Source organism: Hyperolius riggenbachi, chromosome 1 (genome assembly GCF_040937935.1).
Source record: "Hyperolius riggenbachi isolate aHypRig1 chromosome 1, aHypRig1.pri, whole genome shotgun sequence".
Taxonomy (NCBI): Eukaryota; Metazoa; Chordata; class Amphibia; order Anura; family Hyperoliidae; genus Hyperolius; species Hyperolius riggenbachi.
In genome coordinates this window covers 565696168-565724083 of record NC_090646.1, presented here as the reverse complement: position 1 = coordinate 565724083, position 27916 = coordinate 565696168, and the positions used below count along the sequence as shown (strand labels likewise).

Genomic DNA, 27916 nt, shown 5'->3' with positions numbered 1-27916 from the left:
TAGGGGATGATATATCTGTGTTTGGCATAGCTCTGAGGTATCCGTCTTTTAACATGACCGTCCTTGAAGAGCTAGTTCACACGGACAGTAAAATATGTAGCAGCTAAATGCTGCTTTGCCAGTGAACTAACACCCAAATGGTATTCCATTTAGTTGTTAATTGTAACTTGTCACCAGTTGACACATTGGGTGGTTATTGGGCAGTCAGATAAGCATGCAGGAATTCCATTGCCAGACTCTGAATTCTGGAGGCTGCCTGTAAATGCCACAAAAGCAGTTGGCAAAGCAGTAAACCAATGGCTGATTTGTTTTTGTGTGAACTGACGCTTGGTAATATATCCCTCCCTTAGATGTCCACCAGTTTGGGCTTCTTTACAGATGTGTAAATTCATTTGATGTATTTACAAAATTTGGTACTTTGATTGCACTGAGATTTGTATAAAAAATCTAAAGTATTGTATTTCTTACTTTCTAATGCTAATATTAGTCATGTAAGAAAGGTTTGGTGTGATTTGAAAAATATAAGTGTTTTTCTGATGAGGTCTTTATGGTATGTGGGTTGGGATACAGTACTGTCTTTTTCCAGTGTTTTTTCAAAATTCTTGTAAAGTTAGGCTAGCAGTAGGAGTATAGGCGCTAGGCTTGTACTAGACTTCTTGCTGTGTTATACTCCTCCTGCTATTGCCTGAGGAAGCAGGATTACACCTGTGAAACGCGTTGCCTGTTCTATTGGAGTATGTAAATAAAAGCTTTGTTTTTTGGCTGAAAAATTTACAGCATTTGTGTCTGTTTGAGGATGTTGGCCCACCACCGCCTCCTAAAACCATTTAATAATTGTATCATATTTTATCCTTTTGGTGCCTCTGTACACCTCTTACTATACCTGTGCCTATCCCTGGGTGGAGGGGTGATTATTCCCCCTTTTTTCCTGATCTACAGAGAACGACATCTTAGTCCTGAGTGGGGACAGGCCTAATCTCCCCACCTGCGTTTACAGTGGTTGCCTGAGCAGTAACCCTGGTTTGTGAGTATAAATTGCTTACTATTCATTCTTTCCACTTATTACACTATTTTGGGCTCTCGGTTTCCTTGTTTTACATACTATTACACAACTGATTACTGTGAACACCGTTTTCACAGTTAACAGTTAGTTGGGTTGCAGAATTATACTGTATGAAAACTATGGCTATTTCACTACAAATCGCTCTAAAATCACTCCAAAATTGCTACGGTATAATCTCATTATAGTAAGCTCCAAGGGACCAGGAAAAGTGGTTTCCTATATTGGAAATCATCCTAGAAATGGCAAAACATGCCCTGGTACATTCTCTGCTGCAAAAAAGAAACTGTCCTCCAATTGTAGGTACAGTGCAAACATCTGCACATTTGGTGGACTACAAGGTTAAGTATACATTAGGACTACATAGCCAAGCTGTACAAATCGTTAGCACAGTATCCAGGGCTCCTTAAAAATTGTCACTGAATAGATGCAGCCACTTGCTTCCTGTGACTGGCTCCGATACCTCTGTGGACAGGACTTGCAGGCAGAGCCGGTTCTAGACAGGCACATATGAGTGGGCAGTCAGAAATGTGAAGGAGGCATCATGTCTAGGAACATTTCTGGTAGATACGGTAGTGGCGTCACTGACTAGACTAGAGTAGTGGCGCACAGAACTCCTTACTGCACTGGAATAGGAAGTGTTCTGCTCCCGCCCGCCACTCATATCTGAAGGGGGAGCCCCAGGTGAGGGAAGGGGGGGGGGGGAGACATCCTCCCTTCCCCGCTGCTGTGCCCATGGCTCCCTCTTCTCTCCGCTACTACCCCATCTGCTTGAGGGGGCATTGTATTTAGTTAAGGGGGCCATGCCCCCTCTTGCCCCACGCTAGAGCCGGCTCTGCTTGCAGCACATGTCCTGCAAAACTTTCTTCTCACACTTGAGCCAATTATGAAGCCTCTCTTCAAAATGCAGCCAATCATAAGACACCCACATCTGTAATGCGAGTGGCTCCGATACCTCCGTGGGTGGTACTTAGCACTCTCCTCTTTACTTTCCTTAGTTTTGCAGTGAGTAGGCCTGCTGTAATTTGCACTACAAGTGAAAGTAGCCTGTACTGCTTTCCACGTGCTACCAGGAGCGTCATTGCTAACGAGAGAAGAGATACCCCGGAGTGCGTATAATCCCCGGGAAGGACTGTGACAATACTTTTATCCTTGATTGCAAAGTGGAAGTGGTAACGCTGCATCCTCTTATTTTTGTTTATGTTCCCGTTATTCCTTATTCCCCCCCCCCAGGCTTCTTATTTGTACAGTACTGTATATCCAGCGCTGGTGCCGGTGCCATTCTTCTTGTCTTACAGATGTGATCAGGCATCAACTTACTTGCAACCAGTCTGAAGAGAGCAGCAGACTATTGGTTTCACACTGACATATGACGCATTGGCCCCCCACTGTTTACTATATCGAGAGTCAGTGCCACGTAGAGGCAAAAAAAACATGTTTACTATAACAGAACTTTTATTATATCAGAGTTTACTATGCCTGGCGTTGCTCCCATAGACTTAAAATGGGAATTTGCAAGGATCTGGAGAGGCAATTTCCTATACCCGAATGTTTACTATACCAGAGTTTATTATAACAAGATTATACTGTAGTGCACACTGAGTATAATCAGTATAAGGTGTACACTCATCTCAGCAGGTGGGGGTTATGACTTGGTATTTCAAGCAATGATAATCTAGTGAATTTTGGATGGCTTTTGTATACAAACCAGATTATTAATTATAGTAATTTCCCAAAAGTGCTGTACAAGATATTAATCCACTGTAGTTCTGTTTGTCCCCATTTGCAAAGGAAACAAGGGTCCCTCACTCCAAAATTATTATACAAGTGATCTCACTCTCTGTGTAGTTGAGAATGTTAAATTATCCACAATTGTAGATCATCAATGAATTAGTTCAGAGCAAACGCATAGGACAGTGTAATTGGTTGGTTGCACTTGGCTTCCATATAGATCTTTGAAAACATCTCAAACCTTGGCGTGGGAAAAAAAACAAAAACCTCTTGCTTTATATTTCTACTGGTATGTACTGGATAATGTTTTTTTTTTTTTTTAAACACGTTTATTGAACAAATGCAGGGATAATACAAACAGCCGCATATTTCAATCATATTACAAATATAGATTATAGAGTCCAGTACAAAGTGTACATTTGGTGTATTAGTGGCATCCATAATAACAGACTATTAGATAGTGTACAATTAATCCATATCGATTATTATTCTGTTAAATACAATTCACGGGATTGGTAACATTTTACGTATGTCACATTGATTATTCAGAAGATATGTCTGTTCTGTGAAAAGTATCTAGGCCATCCATACATTGTTCAAATATTAAACAAATATTGAAATAAAACCTTAAAACTAAGTAACATATAACCTTGTGTCTTTTTTGTGTGCTGATCTCCCCCACTCCCCCCACCCCCCAATCATATTTTAACAACCTAAGGCGTATATCTAGTGCTGTCCATATTGCGATATTTATCAAGATTCCTTTGGTCTGTTAGTTTCTTTGCATTTTTATTTAAAAAGGGGGGAAAGAAATATATATGTAGTCAGGGTTTCTATTCAGATCCAGCTGTTAAAGGCGATCTCAACCACTCAGACCAGACCGCCATATATTTATCAGGACCTCCTCTGTGCATATATATTAATTTATGAAATGGTAAAACCTGTTTTAACAGTCCCATCCATTGTTGGGTAGTAGGACATGTACCAGCCATCCAGTGCAGCACAACCGCCTTCCGGGCCATAAATAATGTTTCTTTTAGAAATATCTTCTGAAATTTGTTGCCCATTACTTCTTCACATATACCCAGGATGCAGAGCTTGGGGTCTAAGGAAACTGGAACTTTAAGAATCTCCGTTAATATTTTAATTATATGGTTCCAATAGTTCTGAATAGGTGGACATTCCCATATAAGATGCCAAAAATTAGCATCTGTGGATTGGCATCTTGGGCAGCCTGGGGAGGAGCCTCTTCCAAATCTAGAAAGGATATTTGGAGTTAAGTATGCTTGTTGTATGATATAGAATTGGATAAGCTTGTTTTGTGCCGCAGGGGATGCCTGTGTTGGGGACACCAAAGCATCTTCCCATTCTTCTGCATCTATGTTAGGTATAAACCTATCCCAGAATCCCTTAAGTTTATCTGCAAGTGGTTCGGATATGGCGTGTATCATAGAGGTATATAAATTTGATATCAGACCTTGCATTCCTTGCGTTTTAAGCACTCCAATTAATGGGTGCTCCGTAAAGGAGAGGGTTATCATTGGAAACTGTGCTTTAATACAATGTCTAAATTGAAGGTATCTATAGAAATAATGGAAGGGTAACTGGTATGCTTGTTGGAGATCAGTGAATTCTCTAAAGATTCCATTTACAAACACTTGCCCAAGTTGGGTAATACCTTTTGTGGCCCACAGTTCCGCATCAACAAAGTTATTGAGATGTTCAAAACGCCTATTGTACCATAGTGAGCAACTATCTAGGATACCATCAGGAGAGGGTTATCATTGGAAACTGTGCTTTAATACAATGTCTAAATTGAAGGTATCTATAGAAATAATGGAAGGGTAACTGGTATGCTTGTTGGAGATCAGTGAATTCTCTAAAGATTCCATTTACAAACACTTGCCCAAGTTGGGTAATACCTTTTGTGGCCCACAGTTCCGCATCAACAAAGTTATTGAGATGTTCAAAACGCCTATTGTACCATAGTGAGCAACTATCTAGGATACCATCAAATTTTAATATCTGGTTTACTATGTTCCACACTTTAACAGCGTGGGTGTGTAGTATAGTCACTGTACCAGGACTCTGTAGTTTAGGTGTCTGTAGATAGGAGTGTAAATCTTGTGCACGAACATACTGTGCTAAAAATTGTTCAGAGATAGGGACCTCAGACTGTTGTGTCAGCCAAGATTTAATGTATCTCAGTTGCCCAGAAATGTAATAGAGACGAAAGTTAGGCAATGCCAACCCACCGAACACCTTGGGGCATTGTAGTTTTTTGATTCCTACCCTTGCTCTGGACTTTGTCCATACAAAAGAACTTAGTATACTATCTATTTTGTTGAAGAACCATTTAGGGATATATGCTAAGGCATGTTCCAGGGTATAAAGAAGTTTGGGTAAAATTATTATTTTAATGAGATTTACGCGACCAGTGACATTTAAGGGCAAGTGAGACCATATCCTGACTTTATTTTTAATAAATTCCAGTAATGGTTTTAAATTTAGTTCGAGGAACTGGTGTGGAGATGTTACCATGTGTATTCCTAAATATTTAAAACTGTCAACTTTAAGCAGTTTATTTGCCAGATGTGTTTTCTGTATATTTTGGCCATCCAAACAGTAAATTACTGACTTCTGCCAGTTTATCTTTAGGCCAGAATATGTAGAAAATTCCTCTATTACAGCAAATGTTTCTGCTAATGAATCATTTGTGTCATTTAGATATACTATCATATCATCCGCATATAATGCGATTTTATCAGTCAAGGAGTTTAACCTCAGCCCACGGATGCGAACATTGGACCTGATCTGAGTTGCAAGCAGTTCAATAGTAAATGAAAATAGGTATGGCGAGAGGGGGCACCCCTGTCTGGTTCCTCTTTTTAACAGGAATGGGTCTGTGAGTATACCGTTAATCAATAGCCGAGCTCTAGGCTTAGTATATAAAGCTTGAATCCAGCCAATAAATTGTTGACTAAAACCGAATTTGCGCAGGGCGGCCCAGAGCAAGGGCCACTCTACTGTATCAAACGCACGGGCTGTGTCTAGTGATAGTAAGGCTCTATCTCCTTTACCATCATGGTCTACCTGCATATGTACCATTGTTTTCCGTATATTAATTGAAGTGGATTTGCCAGGCATAAATCCGGTCTGATCTGGATGGATCAGATCCAGGATAACTTTTTGTATTCTGTTTGCCAGTAGTTTAGCTAAGATTTTGTAGTCACAATTAAGCAGTGAAATAGGACGATATGCAGAGCAGTCGAGGTGTTCTTTTCCAGGTTTAGCTAGGAGTATAATATTTGCATCATAAAAGGATTCTGGTAGCGACCCCCTATCAGTAAGGGCTTGAAAGGTTTGAAGCATAATTGGAGCAATTATGTCAAGGTATCTTTTATAGGTTTCCACTGGGAAGCCGTCTGGGCCTGGGGATTTGCCACTGGCTAGGGAGAGTATGGCTATTTTGATTTCGTCTAGATCAAAAGGTTTATCTAGTTCAGCAGATTGTTCTTCAGATAGACAAGGGAGTTGGATCTGCGATATATATGTCTCTATTTCTGCTTGTGATTTAAGAAGTTGTGATTTATAAAGATCAGTGTAGTATGATCTGGGTGGGGTTGGAGGCGCCCAAAATATAGCTAAGGTTACTATATATAGGTAAGAAATCTTACCTTATTTCAATCGAATCTCAAATAATGAACATTTCTCGAGAAGATAGTTTTAGATTTTAATATGCACATTTAGACAACGCGTTTCGCGGACACACTCCGCTTCATCAGGTCAAATTGCAGTGCCTAGAAAATATATACATTTGACAGAGGCTCAGGGTCTTGTATACAGTACTGATAAAGAATAATAAAAAATGTAATTTGTAATTTTAATAAAACCATTATAATATATATAAACAAGAACAGATACTGTTAAAAAACAAAGTACTTCAAACAAAAATAATCAGTTCACATCAGTTTAGGGCCAACCGTGCGCGCCGCGCAAAACGCCGAAGTCCGCCCGGGCGAGTGCGCACACCCAAAACTATGTGCACACGCGTCCGCACCGAACTCCGACGGTCCGCACAGGCACCCACATAAGCCCCACTTAAACGTGCCCCAGGGGGATCCTGGTAGCAACAAATACAAAGATAATAGTAAATAGCCAATTGTCCAAAAATATGGTCTCCATATGAGACCCAACTAAAAGTAAGTGGGTAAGAAAAGAAATATTCCCCACTGGCAGGCGTAAAGGCTACCCACATGATTTACTAAAACATATATGGAGACACAATTTGTAACAATATAGGGCTCAGAGAACCCTGTTAAATCAAAAGACCCATTTAGGTCTATCAAATCGTCAGTCAGTAATATATGCCAACTATACAGAGAATATAAACGAAGAAAAAAATCCCATAGTCTCTCACCTTAGGGGTTAGAACTGTGCCAATGTGCCTGGGCGCCTGTGTTTGGCCGCCTGTAATGCGGAGGTTTAAATGTATGTGACTAATAGCCTGGCCGCGCGGCAACCGGAGGAGGCAGTGACAGCTGGGCGTGACGTCACTGACGTGTGTGCGTCATGTGACGTCTAGTGGGATGCGGGCATGTCGCGCTACCGCGTGTGACGCTGTGTATGGTGGAGCGCATAGATGGCCGCTTGAGAGGAAGTACCGGCGGCCATTTTTAAGAAGCCTCCTAAAATATGTATACAGTGGATGGTCTAGCCGTCAGTAAACGGCCTCTATTTGTTAGCGGCCGCCACACCCCCTTCCAGGCAGCATCGGGGGTTTGGGAAAAGCTGTAAAATGTAAAATAAATAAATTAAATATAATATATAAATTATATGTCTGATTAAATAAGGAAGGAAAAAAAAAAAAACAAATTTTATTAGAGCTAATAGGATATATGCAAGATTCAATATTAAAAACATGTATGGGAGAAAGGTTATTTCTGTATATGGCTCTGAGAGTAAAAAAAAAAGGGGAATAGGCATGTATTGAAATGAGGACTGTTTGTCTCAGAATATCAACTCCTAAGGGGATATTGACAGATTGGGACAGAAACATAAGGATAAAAATACATATCATAAAAAACAATTTCATTGTATATAGTTATAAAACATATAATTATAAAACATATAAATGAAACATAAAAACTTGAAAAATAATAAAGTAATACATAGTATAAAAGATGATTAGGCCTAACACTTATTCCATAGCTGTCATAATATGAATAGCGCCATAAGCTGGGAAATGGGCCTAAAGGGCTAATATAAGCTAGAGTGCTGATGGGCTTAGGGAAAACTGCCTGATCTCTTAATATAGGAACTACTTGGGGGAGGGGGGGGGGAGGGGGAGAGGGGGAGGGGATTAGACGGGACAAGACATGGAGTGTAGGGAAGAAGGGGAAAAAAAGGGGGAGGCGGGAGACCAGGAAGGGGGAATAGAGGAGGAAGGGTGGAGGCACAACGGGGAAGGGGGGGGGGGGGGATACAATTACATATTGTGTTCAAGACAGACATTAAGGCCCTCTGGCTGGAGAGTATTGAGTCTAAAAATCCAAAACATTTCTCTCTTGCGAAGTGAACTTTTTCTATTAGTTGTCTCCTCAGAGATATGTTCTATGGGGCAGATATCAGTACCCGCCTCATCACAGTTATGATGTTTATTATAGTGTCTGGAAAGACCATGTTTATTAAACCCATTCCTAATATTCCTTCTATGTTGGCCCCACCTTGTTCGCAGAGGTTGAGTTGTACGTCCCACGTACTGCATGCCACAGGGGCAGCTGACCAGATAAATGACATAATTAGATGCACACGTCATGTATGATTTAATTGGGAAGACTTCCCCAGTTATGTTGGATTTAAACTCACTTTTCTTCCTAGATATATTTATGCAACATAGACATCTCTGTGAGCAGCACTGGTCCACTTCTCCTCTGTCTTTGTTTTTCTCTAACCTTGTTTTTTGCTGCTGTTCTTCTGTAGTTTTGACTTTGCTTGGTGCTACAATACTTTTTATGGTCCTAGCTCTTCTTTATATTCTCTGTATAGTTGGCATATATTACTGACTGACGATTTGATAGACCTAAATGGGTCTTTTGATTTAACAGGGTTCTCTGAGCCCTATATTGTTACAAATTGTGTCTCCATATATGTTTTAGTAAATCATGTGGGTAGCCTTTACGCCTGCCAGTGGGGAATATTTCTTTTCTTACCCACTTACTTTTAGTTGGGTCTCATATGGAGACCATATTTTTGGACAATTGGCTATTTACTATTATCTTTGTATTTGTTGCTACCAGGATCCCCCTGGGGCACGTTTAAGTGGGGCTTATGTGGGTGCCTGTGCGGACCGTCGGAGTTCGGTGCGGACGCGTGTGCACATAGTTTTGGGTGTGCGCACTCGCCCGGGCGGACTTCGGCGTTTTGCGCGGCGCGCACGGTTGGCCCTAAACTGATGTGAACTGATTATTTTTGTTTTAAGTACTTTGTTTTTTAACAGTATCTGTTCTTGTTTATATATATTATAATGGTTTTATTAAAATTACAAATTACATTTTTTATTATTCTTTATCAGTACTGTATACAAGACCCTGAGCCTCTGTCAAATGTATATATTTTCTAGGCACTGCAATTTGACCTGATGAAGCGGAGTGTGTCCGCGAAACGCGTTGTCTAAATGTGCATATTAAAATCTAAAACTATCTTCTCGAGAAATGTTCATTATTTGAGATTCGATTGAAATAAGGTAAGATTTCTTACCTATATATAGTAACCTTAGCTATATTTTGGGCGCCTCCAACCCCACCCAGAATTTACAGCGGTCTCCTATACAGGAGTCCGCTTTAGTCTTGTATCTCAATAGAGCTAAAAGACTTTATATATTTTTTGTTTTTGGAGCTGCGACCGTGACCTCTACTTCAGAGAAAAGGCCGAGTGAGGACGGTACTTCCTCACATGCGATTACCAGTGGTTGCTTGGAGTGCAACCCACATTTGTGAGTATATATACATCACCTCACATACTAATCCTATCTAACCAGACGATACTGCACTATATTGGGCTCCCGGTGTCTCTGTGTCTTTTTCTTGTACCAAAGATTGACTTCTGCAACAGGACCGTGCTTGGTGGCTCCTGTGACACAGTAAACAACTCCGGTTGAAGACCAAACTCCTTGAGATACTCAAGCCTCTACATATAAGAATGGATATGATTGAAGACCGAACACTACAAAGGTCCAGACTGTTCGATCAATTTAAACTCTGCAATTTCAGGCCATATGAAAAAGATAATACATCAGAAATACTGCCAGCACTTCAACAAGAAGAACAGCCAGTCCCAGACTTGGGGCCTCTGTTTTTTGCCTTAGAAAAATTATTAAAGACAGAATTATTTAACATTGCCGATATTAAAATGCAGAACACATACATTGAGGAAAAAATTTCTCCTGGAGGACTTAGAGTCCCCACTAAATCCCCTTTCCCACAAGACCCGGTGTTTACTAAAGACTGGTATGAATACTTGGAAAGTTGTAGTCAAGGTATGATGGAGCGCATCACCAGAAAAAGGGAATCCATCATAGTTGAACTTCAACCCCAGATAAACAGTCAGAAATCCATACTATCTGTTTATGCACACACCAATCAATACAAAGCATGTTCCCATATATTAAATAACAAATTGAGTAGATTCGAAGTAGATATCTCAGAAAGTAAACTGAGTAAACTGAACCGAGATAGAAATTTATACCTTCAAAATAAACAACGCATACATAGACCTAGAAAAGAACCCAGGCCAATGCCCGAGAGACCGCATTCAGGTCAGGAGATTAGAGACGGCAACCAGGACAGAACCAAGACACCAGAAACTCGACCCTTGCCCTCGATACCCTTGAGACCAATACCAGCTCAAAGGAACCGCCCCCCCACAGAAGAATCATGTAGCTACACCATGTGCAAAAAAGCACAGATTAGATTCGGTACCCTATGTACCTAGACAAAATCCCAAGAACTCTGTGGCCAATCTCAAAGAACAAAGGAAAGCAGAAAAAACTTCGAAATCAGCTCTAATCGCTGAACTAAACAAGAGTACCCCAATCTCCACTTCTGGAGTGCAGGAGGAAACATTGGAGGACGCAGATATATTCAGCACACCATTAAATAGTAATATTAGAAAGGATGCTTCGATGATACCAAGAATCCCTCTAGAGGACCGGGAACTTTTAGAGCTTAGTATATATGATACACCATCAGATGATATAGAAGAAGCTGAAGAAAACGAAGAAGAACCCTCTACAAGTAAAAACGTGACACAAAAAAGCATCATAAAGGCCGCATCTAGAGTGAATTTCGTGCCCGCAAAATTGAAACAACAACATAAAGGCAAAACAACGAACAACAAACGAATTACAGAATTTTACGCTCAAACGCAGGAAGTAATTAGTAGCTCGGAGTCTAACACCACAGGGGGAACTTACTCTTCATCGTCATCTTTTTTAGAGCTACCCACCATAATGGGAAAAACACCACCGCTAAGACCAAGATTGTTGACTCCGTCATGTTGGCAGAGTCCATTGAGCATCTCCTCCCCAGGGAAAGCCACAGGGAAAGCAATAAAAAGACCAGCCCCCAGCCCCGGAAACGAGGAAAAAGAGGTGGCAAAAAGAAGAACCAGAAAACGATCTTTGTAAACCAAGAACAAACTAAGGAAAGGAAACAATCTAAATCCATTTTTAATCTCTCTAAGTATGTATTACAACAAGATGAAAAAGATGTTTTGGGACGAGGACTATCCTTTTGCCCAAATAAACCTCCTAGTTTATATGAACTCTTTGTAGATTTAAACACATTTACTAGGAAATTGACTCTAAAGAGGTATTTTGCCATGAAAAAATTGCAGGGGAGAAACATAAGAGATAAAAGACAGAGGACTCCGATTGTCCTAAATTCTGAAAACAATGACGACACTTACTTTGTGGATCACGAAGAATTTCAACTAGAAAAATACATACACACAGATCTTAAAAACAAGTCTACTTTTTATCCAACCTCATATAGAGGACCATTTGTGGAAGGATTTTTTTCTCAAGTTTTAGACGATTTCAGAAAAATTAAACCTGAGACCAATAAGCAAAACCTCACAAAGAAAGAAAGAAAAGCTATTAAAGACCTCAAGGACAACGAGGAGATAGTGATAAAAGCAGCAGATAAGGGCGGGGGAATAGTCATACTAGATAAAGAGGACTATATCAAGGAGAGCCTGCGGATACTGAATGATCGCAGCAACTATGAAATACTCGATACTGATCCAACAATAAGCTACAAAAGAGAACTGGAAAAACTGATGGAATGGGCACTGAAGGAGGGTATAGTCAAGAAAGCGGAAAGAGACTATATCCTCATAACGGAACCTACTGTGGCACATTTTTATCATTTCCCAAAAATCCACAAAACATTAAAAAACCCACCGGGACGTCCCATAATAGCAGGTATTGAATCCTTGACCTCACACTTATCCGATGTGATTGACATACATTTGCAGCCATATGTACAAAAACTTCCCTCTTACCTAAGGGATTCCACACAATTATTGAATGTATTGCAGGATATACGTTGGCAAGAAGACTATATCTGGGTAACCTTAGATGTTACGGCCCTATACTCAAATATACCACATGCAATTGGACTAAGAGCAATATGGCACTTCCTGAACGGAGATATCAATGTACCTATCAAACAGAAATATTTTATTCTACATGCCATTCATTTCATTCTAACCCATAACTATTTCTCCTTTCATAATACTATTTACTTACAGAAGAAGGGAACGGCGATGGGGGCTGGAGTCGCACCCAGCTATGCAAACCTAACGATGGGCCTTCTTGAAGATCTTTTGTTAGGCCCAAACAACCCATTTACGAAAAATATAGTGATGTACAAGAGGTACATAGACGACCTTATTTTTGTTTGGAGAGGAGACGAGAAATCGGTTTGCGAATTTACTACATATATGAATAATAACGATTGGGGAATAACGTTCACCTATAATAGCAATAAGGAACAGATTGAATACCTGGATGTAGTTCTATTCAATGAAGAAGCGGTAATAAAATCCAGGAATCACTTTAAATCAGTAGATTCAAATTCATATATTGATTTTAAGAGCAATCACTATGCAGCCTGGAAAAAGAACATTCCCTATGGCCAGTTCCTAAGGATAAGGAAAAATTGTACAGACTTGAACACATTCGAAGAACAGTCAAAAATACTTACAAAGAAGTTTAGAGAAAAACACTTCCCGGACAAACTCATCAGAGAAGCCAAGAATAAAGCACGGAACACTAAAAGGGCTACACTTTTAAAAAGAAAGAACAGAAAAGAGAAAGATGATCATCAGGTACCAAACTTCATCACTCGTTTTTCGAGTCAACAAGGCCAGGTGAGGGAAATTCTAAAAAAACACTGGCCGATACTTTTGAAAGACCCCTTTCTGAAAACAGAACTCTCCAGTCAACCAAAATGTGTTTATAGAAGAGCTAGGACCATAAAAAGTATTGTAGCACCAAGCAAAGTCAAAACTACAGAAGAACAGCAGCAAAAAACAAGGTTAGAGAAAAACAAAGACAGAGGAGAAGTGGACCAGTGCTGCTCACAGAGATGTCTATGTTGCATAAATATATCTAGGAAGAAAAGTGAGTTTAAATCCAACATAACTGGGGAAGTCTTCCCAATTAAATCATACATGACGTGTGCATCTAATTATGTCATTTATCTGGTCAGCTGCCCCTGTGGCATGCAGTACGTGGGACGTACAACTCAACCTCTGCGAACAAGGTGGGGCCAACATAGAAGGAATATTAGGAATGGGTTTAATAAACATGGTCTTTCCAGACACTATAATAAACATCATAACTGTGATGAGGCGGGTACTGATATCTGCCCCATAGAACATATCTCTGAGGAGACAACTAATAGAAAAAGTTAACTTCGCAAGAGAGAAATGTTTTGGATTTTTAGACTCAATACTCTCCAGCCAGAGGGCCTTAATGTCTGTCTTGAACACAATATGTAATTGTATTCAAATATAGTCCTATCTCTACATATCTCACACTGTTTCTCTCCCCCCCCCCCTTCCCCGTTGTGCCTCCACCCTTCCTCCTCTATTCCCCCTTCCTGGTCTCCCGCCTCCCCCTTTTTTTCCCCTTCTTCCCTACACTCCATGTCTTGTCCCGTCTAATCCCCTCCCCCTCTCCCCCTCCCCCCCCCCCTCCCCCAAGTAGTTCCTATATTAAGAGATCAGGCAGTTTCCCCTAAGCCCATCAGCACTCTAGCTTATATTAGCCCTTTAGGCCCATTTCCCAGCTTATGGCGCTATTCATATTATGACAGCTATGGAATAAGTGTTAGGCCTAATCATCTTTTATACTATGTATTACTTTATTATTTTTCAAGTTTTTATGTATCATTCATTTATATGTTTTATAATTATATGTTTTATAACTATATACAATGAAATTGTTTTTTATGATATGTATTTTTATCCTTATGTTTCTGTCCCAATCTGTCAATATCCCCTTAGGAGTTGATATTCTGAGACAAACAGTCCTCATTTCAATACATGCCTATTCCCCTTTTTTTTTTTACTCTCAGAGCCATATACAGAAATAACCTTTCTCCCATACATGTTTTTAATATTGAATCTTGCATATATCCTATTAGCTCTAATAAAATTTTATTTTTATTTTTTTTCCCTTCCTTATTTAATCAGACATATAATTTATATATTATATTTAATTTATTTATTTTACATTTTACAGCTTTTCCCAAACCCCCGATGCTGCCTGGAAGGGGGCGTGGCGGCCGCTAACAAATAGAGGCCGTTTACTGACGGCTAGACCATCCACTGTATACATATTTTAGGAGGCTTCTTAAAAAATGGCCGCCGGTACTTCTTCTCAAGCGGCCATCTATGCGCTCCACCATACACAGCGTCACACGCGGTAGCGCGACATGCCCGCATCCCACTAGACGTCACATGACGCACACACGTCAGTGACGTCACGCCCAGCTGTCACTGCCTCCTCCGGTTGCCGCGCGGCCAGGCTATTAGTCACATACATTTAAACCTCCGCATTACAGGCGGCCAAACACAGGCGCCCAGGCACATTGGCACAGTTCTAACCCCTAAGGTGAGAGACTATGGGATTTTTTTCTTCGTTTATATTCTCTGTATAGTTGGCATATATTACTGACTGACGATTTGATAGACCTAAATGGGTCTTTTGATTTAACAGGGTTCTCTGAGCCCTATATTGTTACAAATTGTGTCTCCATATATGTTTTAGTAAATCATGTGGGTAGCCTTTACGCCTGCCAGTGGGGAATATTTCTTTTCTTACCCACTTACTTTTAGTTGGGTCTCATATGGAGACCATATTTTTGGACAATTGGCTATTTACTATTATCTTTGTATTTGTTGCTACCAGGATCCCCCTGGGGCACGTTTAAGTGGGGCTTATGTGGGTGCCTGTGCGGACCGTCGGAGTTCGGTGCGGACGCGTGTGCACATAGTTTTGGGTGTGCGCACTCGCCCGGGCGGACTTCGGCGTTTTGCGCGGCGCGCACGGTTGGCCCTAAACTGATGTGAACTGATTATTTTTGTTTGAAGTACTTTGTTTTTTAACAGTATCTGTTCTTGTTTATATATATTATAATGGTTTTATTAAAATTACAAATTACATTTTTTATTATTCTTTATCAGTACTGTATACAAGACCCTGAGCCTCTGTCAAATGTATATATTTTCTAGGCACTGCAATTTGACCTGATGAAGCGGAGTGTGTCCGCGAAACGCGTTGTCTAAATGTGCATATTAAAATCTAAAACTATCTTCTCGAGAAATGTTCATTATTTGAGATTCGATTGAAATAAGGTAAGATTTCTTACCTATATATAGTAACCTTAGCTATATTTTGGGCGCCTCCAACCCCACCCTGAATTTACAGCGGTCTCCTATACAGGAGTCCGCTTTAGTCTTGTATCTCAATAGAGCTAAAAGACTTTATATATTTTTTGTTTTTGGAGCTGCGACCGTGACCTCTACTTCAGAGAAAAGGCCGAGTGAGGACGGTACTTCCTCACATGCGATTACCAGTGGTTGCTTGGAGTGCAACCCACATTTGTGAGTATATATACATCACCTCACATACTAATCCTATCTAACCAGACGATACTGCACTATATTGGGCTCCCGGTGTCTCTGTGTCTTTTTCTTGTACCAAAGATTGAGTGTAGTATGATACAAAGCAGCTAGATATCTCAGGGGTGGAATGTCGAACAGTATTTTGCATGTCCCTGATCTCTGTAATTACTGTTGCCCCTCGGTTGTTGTTAGCTAATTGCACCAGTAGCTTGGCAGATTGATTACCCAGCTCAAAAAATTTTTGTTTAGAGAAAAATTGCTGTCTCTGAACCTGCGTTTTAAGATGATTATCTAGCTTCCTGCATGCTGATCTCCAGGCCAATTTGGTCACATCCGAAGGCTGACGTATATATGTAGCTTCAGTCAAGGTAACTTGCATAGCTAATTGTTCCCCTTCTAGTCTGTTTGTCTTCTTAAAGGGATACTGTAGGGGGTCGGGGGAAAATGAGCTGAACTTACCCGGGGCTTCTAATGGTCCCCCGCAGACATCCTGTGCCCGCGCAGCCGCTCACCGATGCTCCGGCCCCGCCTCTGGTTCACTTCTGGAATTTCTGACTTCAAAGTCAGAAAACCACTGCGCCTGCGTTGCCGTGTCCTCGATCCCGCTGATGTCATCAAGAGCGCACAGCGCAGGCCCAGTATGGTCTGTGTCTGCGCAGTACACTCTTGGTGACATCAGCGGGAGTGAGGACACGGCAACGCATGGGCAGTGGTTTTCTGACTTTAAAGTCAGAAATTCCAGAAGTGAACCGGAGGCGGGGCCGGAGCATTGGGGAGTGGCTGCGCCAACACAGGATGTCTGCGGGGGACCATTAGAAGCCCCAGGTAAGTTCAGCTCATTTTCCCCCAACCCCCCTACAGTATCCCTTTAATGCCTGCAATAGCACTATTGAATGCTCCCCTTAAAAGGATTTTAATGCTTCCCAAATAATGTAAGGGTCATCAACACCTGGATCAGAGCTTGTATATAGCTCTAGCTCAGTGTTGATTGGGTCCGGGACTGGTAGTTGTGCCAACCAGAAGGAATTTAATCTCCAATTTATGTATTGCGGCTTCTCACCTAAATTTAAGCTAAGCATCATGGGAGAGTGGTCAGATATCGCTCTAGGCATATATTCCACCTTTTCTATCATTGGGAGTACTTTCCTATTTAGAAAAAAATAATCTATTCTCGAGAGCATATGCTTCTGTATTGTATGACATGAAAAAGATATATTATTAGGGTTCCTATATCTCCAAACATCTACCCAGTCCATTTCTTTCATGAATCTGTGCAGATAGGTAGTAGGGTGACTTTTAAGAGGTGTAATTTGAAATTTGTCTTTACTGGTATCCATTAACATATTGAAATCTCCCATGCATGTTACATTGGCCTCTGGATATGCAGAGGTGAATAAAGCTATACGGTTTAGTATGTCTTTTGATGCAGGAGGAGGGTTATAAATTCCAGCTAGTACGAAAACCATATGCTCCAGAGTAACCGCCAATAGTACATATCTACCACGTTCATCAATCTGTACTTGTTTGATCTGTAGATTTAATCTTTTGTGTGTTAATATGGTAACTCCACTCGAGAAACTAGAGTGTGTGCTGTGAAATCTGTGTGCTGTCCAAGATTTATGAAGCCACACACAGGTTTCTGGTATGAGGTGGGTCTCTTGAAGGCATAGAATGTCTGGCTTAACTTTGTTAACATAATTATTAATTAACCGTCTTTTTATAGGATCATTTAGCCCCCTGACATTCCATGATAAAATAGTAAGTTTAGGTGTCCCCATTTTTAAGCATATATAAGGAGTATAGCACACAAATATCGCAGCAAATTGGTCCATCTGTCAGGGAGGGGTGGCGGTAATAAACCCAGGGAGGGGAGAGACCAGCACAGACACAGCAGTATATAACCCGAACAACCCTGCCTTGGTGGCTAAACAACAACATAACTGTACCACCAGAGCTTGAATCCCAAACTGTCTAAAACACACTGGCACTACAATTCAGCAGTTTCTGAATTTGCAGCTAGTCTGCTTGGCATGCAGAGCAGTGAGCTTCTTATAGCAGTACAACAATAACTGAAGTACAGTATAACATGTATAACAAGAGCATTAAATTAAAATGTAACACTTCTACCCACCAAGCATAGCCCATTTATATCCCTATAACCTTGGTCTAGCACCTTATCTTATAGTATTGTATAGTGCAGGTCTATCTGAACAGTGGTCGTCAGAGGATCATAATAATTTGTGACAGGAAAGGAAAAGAACACCTAATATATCATATAGACATCGAAAGTAATAAAAAAAAAAAAAAAAAAAAAGGGGGAAAAGGATAAAACAAAGACTGATCTGTTTGGAAAATCTTAAGCTACAGGCCAATCCAGTAACACTAACTATATATAGCTGATGGCTTGTTGCCCTAAATGGGTCTCTGTTAGTTAGATCAGCTTGGTCCGCCTGTAAAAAAAGTTTGGTTAGCATAGGTCATTAGGCAGTTTCCCGTATACATTACCCCTTCCATAACGAAGGGTCAGCAGAGTACTATTCCACCTTAATCTATATTTAGGTATATTTAAGCATTGCGTGGTCTTGCATCGAGCCAGTCTGAGGCTTCTTTGGAGGTATCAAAAAAGATGGTTTCTCCTCCATCCACCACCCGCAGCCTTGCCGGGTACTGAAGCGAATAAACTAAATTCGCATTCCGCAAACGTTTCTTGACCTCGATATAAGTGGCCCTTTTCTTCTGTAAATCGAGAGAGAAATCAGGAAAAATAGAAACAGTGGTGTTTGCAATACGGAGATCCTTCTTGAGCCTTGCCATCCGCAATATGGCGTCTCTGTCTCTGCTGTTTAAGATTCTTAAGATAAAGGGTCTCGGCAGGGTACCAGGCCGCGGGTTCCTGGACGGGATACGGTGCGCTCTCTCCACTGTAAATGCCACGGATAGGCCATCATTAGTAAAGGTATCTTTGAACCATTTCTCAATAAAATCTTCTGGGTTATCTCCCTCTGCTTTCTCCGGTATTCCAATAACTCTCAGGTTATTCCGCCTAAGACGATTCTCCATGTCGTCCATTTTAAATTTAGCTGCGTCAGAGACTCCTGACACGCGGCCCATATCTCTTTCCAATGGCGTCAGTCTATCCTCGGCCTCTGAGACTCTTGTTTCCAGAGTCTTTGTCCTCTCCCTCAGGTTTTGGACATCTTGTCTAAGCAGCCCAACTTCTATTTTGACCTCCTCTATCCTACCTGTCACCGCTGTACGACTTTCCATGATGGCGGCCAGGAGTTGCATGTGGAAGTCTTGAAGTGTTAGTTCTCTCGGCTGGTCCGACAACGAGACACTGGAGGATGTCTCCCAGTCTCCTTCCGCAGTGGCCTGCTCAGGGGATACCGGATCCGTGGAGATTGGCTCCGGGCAGGAGGAATCATCGGTCAACTGTTGCGGGGCTTGTGACCGGGTGCGGCGTGGTAGGCCATCTGCCTCCAGAGCCGAGGCCTGCAAGAATTTGTCCATAGTGCCCGTCTTGTTCTTCCCTCGCTGACCCGCCATGTATCGCCAAGGTGTCGGGAGGTTGCTGTGCAAATCTTGCCTTGCAAGGTGGGTGTAAGAAGCGTCAGGATATCAGTAGGATAAGTTTAAGGTTCGGAGCTCTCGTTATATGCGTCCGCTCACAGCGCCATCTTGGCCACGCCCCTCGGACTGGATAATGTTAGGAATGAAAGGATGCCATGTTGTTATATGGAAATGAAAAATGCCAACCTACAGAGATGACTGAATTCAAAGACACTCTGAAAAAGTAGTGAAAAAATTATGCATTAGGCTAGTCTGTGTTGGCAAAATTTCATTGCGGCTAATTTTACTCAGTAGTTTGTATTGCGCCTACATGCTTGTATGCATACCTGACACAATGACGGCATACTTCTGATGTGTGGTGTCCTGTCACAGGTGTCCTGTGGGACCTCCTTCAAGATGTGGAGCAAGGCATCACTGAGCTCTTGGACAATCTGAGGTGCAACCTCATGGCATGGGATAGATCAAGACATAATGTACCCAAGATGTCCTATTGAATTGAGATAGGTGGGCGTTGGGGCAAGTCAATGGTACTAATTCATTCACCCTCCAGGGGCTGTCTGTGCATTCTTGACGCATGAGGCCTGGCATTATCGTGCACAAGGAGAAGCCCAGAAACCACAGACAATAGGTCCAAGGATTTCATCTTGCTGCCTAATGGCAGTCAAAGTGCTGTTGTCTAGCCTGTAGAGTTCTGTACATCATTTCATGGATATGCCTCCCTAGACCATCAGTGATCTACCACTAAACCGGCCATGCTAAAAGAATATTGTAGGTAGCATAACTCTCCATGGCTTACACGTGCTCAGGGTGAACCTGCACTCCTCCGTCAGTGCTACAATGTGTCAATGGTGGACCTGCCAGTTTTGATACTTTATGGAAAATGGCGATCATTGCTAGGCAGTGAGCACTCGGATATAGGATAGCCCCCTGCACCCCCCCCCCCCTCCTCCTCCTGAATCTTAAAGGGAATCCTAAAGCAAGAGGAAAACTGCGGCTGCCATCTTAAATATTTTTTTTTAATAAACTATGCTAGTTGCCTGACTTCTGTGCTACCGCTCTACCTTTAATACTGAGTCACTGGTCCAGAATGCAGATGTCGAAAGATGGCAGCTGCCATATTCTCACTTCAAGTTCCCTACATATTCTAGTCCAGAGTGTTCTCTAGAAGTGCTGATACTTCTATTAAAGCTAAAAAACTTTGGTCACATAATGAGGCCAGATTCTTTTACGAAATCCTTGATGCTTGGAAAACTCGAGGAATTTGAAAACTTGATTGCAAAAGAAGAAAATGAAAGAGGCTAAGATGCATAGACAGCTTATGTGAAGATATTAACATGCCTATGCATCAGCTGAAAGAAGCCGTGATTGGCAGAAGTACATATGGTCACAAAGAGTCTGAGTTGACTGAACGAATGAGGAAAGAAACCTGCTGTAATTGATGAACTCCACTCTCTGATACTTAACGAGCCAGATCAGTATCCCAGAAGCTTCGATTAACTGTTGCCATACTCTGAAAAGTTTTTTTTTTTTTTTTTGTTTGTTTTTTTAGTGGACTCTGTATACACAGAAATATCAACTTTTTAAATTTCTGTTGAAGTGTCTCTGTGCTTGAGAAAGGGCCCGTGAGAGTCCAAAACAGACTGGTGCTGTCACACATTTCTTTTGATGAGCAAGACACGGAATTGATCAGTTGCATGCCATACTGTCACATTTGCACTGGATGAATTCATTGATTCTGAATTTAGTATTTTCAGTGTTGTGTACTTTGTGTCCTAAGGCGTCATTATAATGCCTATGCATCAGGTTTGTTAAACCTATATTAGTTACAGGTCAGGTTTGGTTGACCTGCTACACGCGTTCTCCAGGCATCTACTGTGTGTTGTTAAACCTATATTAACCACCCTGGCGTTCTGATTAAATCGCCAGGGTGGCTGCGGGAGGGTTTTTTTTAAATAAAAAAAAAACTATTTCATGCAGCCAACTGAAAGTTGGCTGCATGAAAGCCCACTAGAGGGCGCTCCGGAGGCGATCTTCCGATCGCCTCCGGCGCCCAGAATAAACAAGGAAGGCCGCAATGAGCGGCCTTCCTTGTTTTGCTTATATCGTCGCCATAGCGACGAGCGGAGTGACGTCATCGACGTCAGCCGACGTCGTGACGTCAGCCGCCTCCGATCCAGCCCTTAGCGCTGGCCGGAACTTTTTGTTCCGGCTACGCTGGGCTCAGGCGGCTGGGGGGACCCTCTTTCGCCGCTGCTCGCGGCGAATCGCCGCAGAGCGGCGGCGATCAGGCAGCACACGCGGCTGGCAAAGTGCCGGCTGCGTGTGCTGCTTTTTATTTCATTAAAATCGGCCCAGCAGGGCCTGAGCGGCAGCCGCTGGCGGTGTTGGACGAGCTGAGCTCGTCCAGACCGCTCAGCTGGTTAACAGGTTAAAAATATCTGAAAATGTAATATACACTGGTAAACCACAACAATATAACCACTAGGGTGCAAATAAACTGGTTATCTTGTTATGACAACTGATAATGGGTGGCCAGCACCACGGAAGATGCTGGCGCTATATAAAATAATAATAATAATAATAATAATATTAGGCAGCAGTTGAACAGTCAGTGTTATTTAGTGTTTTTGCTGATTAGTATATAGCAGTTGGTTATGAAACTCAGCATTTCTTTGCTCTAAAAAATTCTGTACAGCAAAAAGGTACTACCAGGAAAAACACTGGTAGCAGAACAGCATTCAAACAGTTAAACACAGCACTTTCTTCTTCAGTGGGAAGCTTAGCACCCTTACTGAACCTGAGAAAGTGACTACAATAGCTAATAAGAAAACAAGATAATATAAACACCACTAGCAGTATCTCAGCTGAATACAGGCCAAACGGGTCCACAGAAGACATTCTCACTGGATATATTGTAATATATAAATGCAGCATCTATGCAATAAACTGCAATGACAGCTTTCAGTGCAGATAAACTGTACTTTGGTAATTTGTCATTTGTAAACCGACAATAATACTTGCATGCAGCATGATGCCCGAGGATTGGGAAAGGAGAGGCAGTGGACACAGAGCTTTGGAAAAAAAAAACACCATGGTGGCTTGGCTGAAACCTTAAAAATATTTTATATATTTGGACAGATGCAACTTTTTCTCATCGTTTAGTGTCTGATGAATAATAAATCTTTTGTTTGAAATTGGCATTGCCCCTTCTTTTAGAGGTAAGACATTTTTATTGTTTTTGTTTTTTTTGTCACAGTATAGATATACCTGTCATCCAGTACCACCTATATTTGGGGTGTCTGCTCCCTCCCGGTTGTAACTGTACATTACCACAATGAATTTTAACCTCCTTAGCGGTATGGATGACTTAATACGTCCATTACCGCCGGAGGTCGTCGCTCAGGCCCCGCTGGGCCGATTTGAATAATTTTATAATACCAGATTTGAATAATACCAGATGCCTGACTCTCCTAATGATCCTGTGTCTTTTAATACTTTTAGCCCAGCCCCTCAACAAGCATGCAGATCAGGTGTTCTGACTGAAGACAGACTGAATTAGCTGCATGCTTGTTTCAGGTGTGTGATTCAGCCATTTATGCAGCTAAAGAGGTCAGCACGACTGCCAGGCAACTGGTATTGTTTAAAAGGAAGCATCCATATCCCTCTCAGTTAAGGTTCCCTTTAAATAGAAGTCGTGTGGGGCAAGGACACTTTTTATATCTTTTAGATGATCTAAAAGGCGCCCTTGTCCCACACGACTTCTATTTAAGGTTACTTGTTTGTACTGACCTGAGGAAGCAGGCTGAGACCCGTGAAACGCGTTGTCTACAATTAACCACTTGATAATAAAGACTCCTTACGTTATATTCGAGTGAGCCTTCTTTGGCGGTAAGACACCTTTTTATAATACCGTACAGTAATATACTCAGACCCATTAGTAGAAAATCTGGGCGCCTCCCCAAACCTTTATAACAGCTGGGAGGGGTGATCAGGACAGTTGGAACTGTCTCATGCTACCTGTCACCTCCTTTCAACCAAAAAGATGGCTGCCCCCATGAAAAATATGGCTGTCCCCATGAAATCACAAACATTTGCCTGTTCTTTTAAAACAGGCTAGGTGAGAGATATTACCTATCTATTTTAATTACCATAACGTAACTTAAGGCCCATACACACGTCCGTTTTTTGCGAACGATGGGTCGTTTGAACGTTCAGTCGTTCGCCCGCTAAATCGGGCGTGTGTACAGACTGTCGTTCGCGTGATAAGAGTAAGTTTGAGTGATCCACCCGGCGGATCGCTCAAACTCACTCTTATCACGCGAACGACAGTCTGTACACACGCCCGATTTAGCGGGCGAACGACTGGACGTTCAATCGACCCGTCGTTCGCAAAAAACGGACGTGTGTATGGGCCTTAAATGACAGTATGTTTGTTTAGGCTGAAGTTCCCCTTTAAATAAAACAACTGATGTAGTTGAAGTGCAGAATTTTAGCTTTAATTCAGTGGGGTGAACAAAATGATTGCATAAAAATGTGAGGCAACTAAAGCATGTTCTTAACACCATCCTGGGCTTAAAGAGAGTCTGAAGTGAGAATAAATCTCGCTTCAGACCTCATAGATAGCCCCTGCTAAAACGCCGCTATCCCGCGGCTTAACGGGGGTCCCTTTACCCCCAAATCCCCTCCGTACAGCGGGGGAGCGCTTCCGCATTGGGGCAGGGCTAACTGCCGCAGCCCTGCCCCACGCGCGTCTCAGCGCGTATCTCCGCCTCTCCCCCGCCCCTCTCACTCTTCCTTCACTGAGAAGGGCGGGGGAGAGGCAGCGATGCGCGTCTGATAGACGCGACTAGAGGCAGGGCTGCAGCCATTAGCCCTGCCTCCAGGGAACAAATTTCACGACCAAGTTTGCGTCCAAGGTTTACGGGGGTGGGTTCGGGGGTGAAGGGACCCCTGTTTAGCCGCGGGATAGCGGCGGTTTAGCAGGGGCACACATGCCCCTGCTAACTATGAGCTCTGAAGCGAGATTTATTCTCGCTTCAGAGTCTCTTTAAAGGTAATTGGACACATTTAAATAACTGGAAATAAAGTGTTCATTTCTAACCCTTGAGTTGTTGAAAACAGTTTGCTGGTAAGTCCTGAACTCATGGACGTCACCAGATGCTAGGTTTCATCCTTTTTAATACTCTGCCAGGCCTTTATGGCAGCCGGCTTTCATGTGTTGTTTGTTTCTGGGGCTTTCTGTCCGAAGTTAAGATGCCTCCATGATGAGCGCTCTCCTCTCACCCTTGTTGTTTTCCCCTAGAGCTGGCTTCTACTGACTGCATCGTTACTCGACACAGGAGAAACTGGCATGAGGGGGTAGCAGTGATGGTGAGAGGGGATTGGTCGTTGTGAAGGGGGGGGGGGGGGGGGGGCATTTGACAAGTGGTGAACTCACTGCTTTCCACCTTTTGTGTGATTTGAAGCCTTAGTGCGTCTTGCTGGGCATATCAGTCCTTAAATCATAAATACCTATCTGCTACTTCTAGTCGAATAACTAATTGGACAAGTAGCAGGCAAGTGCATTAGGAGCATACCAAATGTCTGCAGAGCACCAGGTCATAGAAATGAGTTTTGAAAAGTGAGAAAATTTTTCCCTTTTTAGTTTGACGTTCATGCCCATACTCGCTTCCACCCATGTCATCAGATGGTGCTGGGAAGGGGTAGAGGGAGAGTTCTTCTTTACATTTCTAAGGCGCACAATAGAGCTTATGCCTGTGTTGTATTTTCCTTTATCATGATCTATTATTCTTATAGTTACTTTTCTGCTTGTACTTTGAGAACTGCAAATTTTTATTGGATTACTAATATAATGCAGTTTGCCAACCTTGAGTTCCCCGTCTCTGCTGCCCTATGTACATTAGAAAGTGCTGCAGAGGTCTCTGTGCTGTTGGGGGAAAAATCTCATCCTTATCATTAGCATGAGTTAGGGGGCGCGTGGGTCAGGCATCATGTAAGACTGACATGATTTACCTGAAAAGGTTATATTGGCAGAGACCACCATGACCCCTTCTAGCCACAGGATATAATAATGTATTCTCATTTCCTTTCATTGTTTCTCACTTCAGCTTGATTCAATATTTCCTAGTATTTAGATTGTAAAGGAAACTTGAACTTATACTGTGCTAGACGACAAAAAGGCCACCAACCTCTGTGAAAGAATGACTACACAGTTTGGTAGATATGGTCAGAAGATGACATCTAATGATTAGAATTTGCTAGGTGATGATTAGTCTTGCAGAAATATTATCTTAATCTTTACCAGTTTAGCTTCCATAGAGGAAGGTGATTTTAAAGCAAACCTGTCAGAAACAAAAAAAATCAATAGTTACTGTACTTACCTTAGTTGAGTGAAGCCTCTGGATGATCCAAAGTTTCCTCTGATACTCCTCCACCCAATGACCGCTTGCCAGGACTACTGCACTGTTGTCGGCGTACAGGCACAGCAATGCACAGGTGCAATGATTGTCGAGGTTAGGCATCGATAGAGGAATAGTTAGTGTAAGATTATTGTTAGGCTTAGTGAAGGTAAAATATTAACAATTACTGATAGTCATATTGGCCATTGCTCAGTAGCACAATGTTAGTATTTTTAACGATATTCTACTTGCGCTATCCCTGGTGCCCAAATTACTGCGGCACCCTTTTTACATGTACATGTTGCAACTCAGAAAATCTGATAAACTTGACAAGTCTGATAAAACTACGGTTTGTTGGGGCACTAAAGGTAGCCATACACTGGTCGATTTGCCATCAGATCCGACCAACAGATAGATCCCTCTCTGATCGAATCTGATCAGAGAGGGATCGTATGGCTGCCTTCACTGCAAACAGATTGTGAATTGATTTCAGCATGAAACCGATCGCAATCTGTGAAGCTGCCGCCGCCCCCCTGCATACATTACCTGATCCGGCCGGCGCGTGTCCCCTGGTCTCCGCAGTCCCTTCTCCGTGGTCTGCTCCAGCTTCACTGAACTTCCTGCCAGGGAAGTTTAAACAGTAGAGGGCGCTCTACTGTTTAAACGTCCTGCCGGGACAGGAAGTCAGTGAATGTGGAGGAGCCGAGCACAGAGAAGGGACAGCGGAGACCAGGGGACACGCGCCGGCCGGATCAGGTAATGTATGCAGGGGGGCGGCGGCGGCAGCAGCGGCAGCTTTACAGATTGTGATCAGTTTCAGGCTGAAATCAATTCACAATCTGTTTGCAGTAAAGGCAGCCATACGATCCCTCTCTGATCAGATTCAATCAGAGAGGGATCTATCTGTTGGTCAGATCTGATGGCAAATCGACCAGTGTATGGCTACCTTTAGTGCCACAACAAACCGTAGTTTTATCAGACTTGTCAACGGGAACGATTGTTTTCGGACGGACGAAATCGATCGTTCTGTCAGCGTTTCTTCAATGATTTCACACCAGATATCATCACAGTGATCGAATCTGCTGTATATCGGCGGGAAAATCGTTAGGTGTATAGGCCCCTCTAGGATGGTCAAAAATCTGACCAGAAGAAATGTGCTCTATGCAATAGCCGCATGTCTTCCTCCACAAAACAACTATGCCAGTTATGTACAGAGAAATTGGTAAAGGACGAATCTCCAGCAATGTTTAAAGATTTAGTGGGATGGATGATGTCTGAGATGTCATCTGCTATTAAAGCGGACCTGAAATTTAGATTTTCCTCTCTGCTCTAAAAGATACACAACAGCTTAATAACCTTTTAAACAAATAAAACCCTTTTTGTTACAGCTGATACAAATCCTAAAATCTGCACTGTTTCTACTTCCTGATTCATGGAAGCAGACATATTGTGTACAGCTTGTGCTTTTAAATGAGCTTATCTGCCATCTCTGCCATGGCAGTCATTTGACACAGTGGAGAGATCAAATTACAACTTGTGATTAGACACAGATGAGGAGATATACAGGCTAAACTCTCTAAATACAAACAGGGCGCATGTCTGTTTTCCTTCTGTACTTTGCAAGAGTTAAGGTCCACTTTAAGGATTCAGCAGTCACTCCTCCTAAATTAGTAAACATTTCATGATTGACTGTGTGCCGTCAGCTTTTGATGCACCTGTTGCAGCAATTTCCACTCCTTTAGAACTACCTTTGGTAACTTCAAGGACCCAATAGATAAAATTGACTTATTTTTATTAAAAAAAAGCATGGGAGTCCGCATCCGGGGTCTCCTGAGAGGAGATTCTGGACTCCAAAGCTCCTGCAAGCATAGCGTAATCAGCTTACTCATGAAACGCCTCCATGAGAAGCTGATTACGCTATGAGCCCTCTTTTTTTCTTTCTTTTACATGATTTACATGA

The 27916-nt window shown here is 42.1% G+C and overlaps 1 protein-coding gene across 3 annotated transcripts in view; it reads left to right on the top strand.

Moving 5' to 3' along the window:
• The window catches only part of ARB2A (ARB2 cotranscriptional regulator A), a 651099-nt gene that overhangs the window by 1624 nt on the left and 621559 nt on the right, over positions 1 to 27916 (top strand). The window contains exon 1 of one of the 3 annotated variants that reach the window (XM_068247504.1): positions 15670 to 15718. The exons of the other annotated variants lie outside the window; for them this stretch is intronic. The gene's annotated coding sequence lies outside the window, so the exon portion shown is untranslated. Of the gene's footprint in view, positions 1 to 15669; positions 15719 to 27916 lie in introns of those variants that run through there. 3 annotated transcript variants of the gene reach the window in all.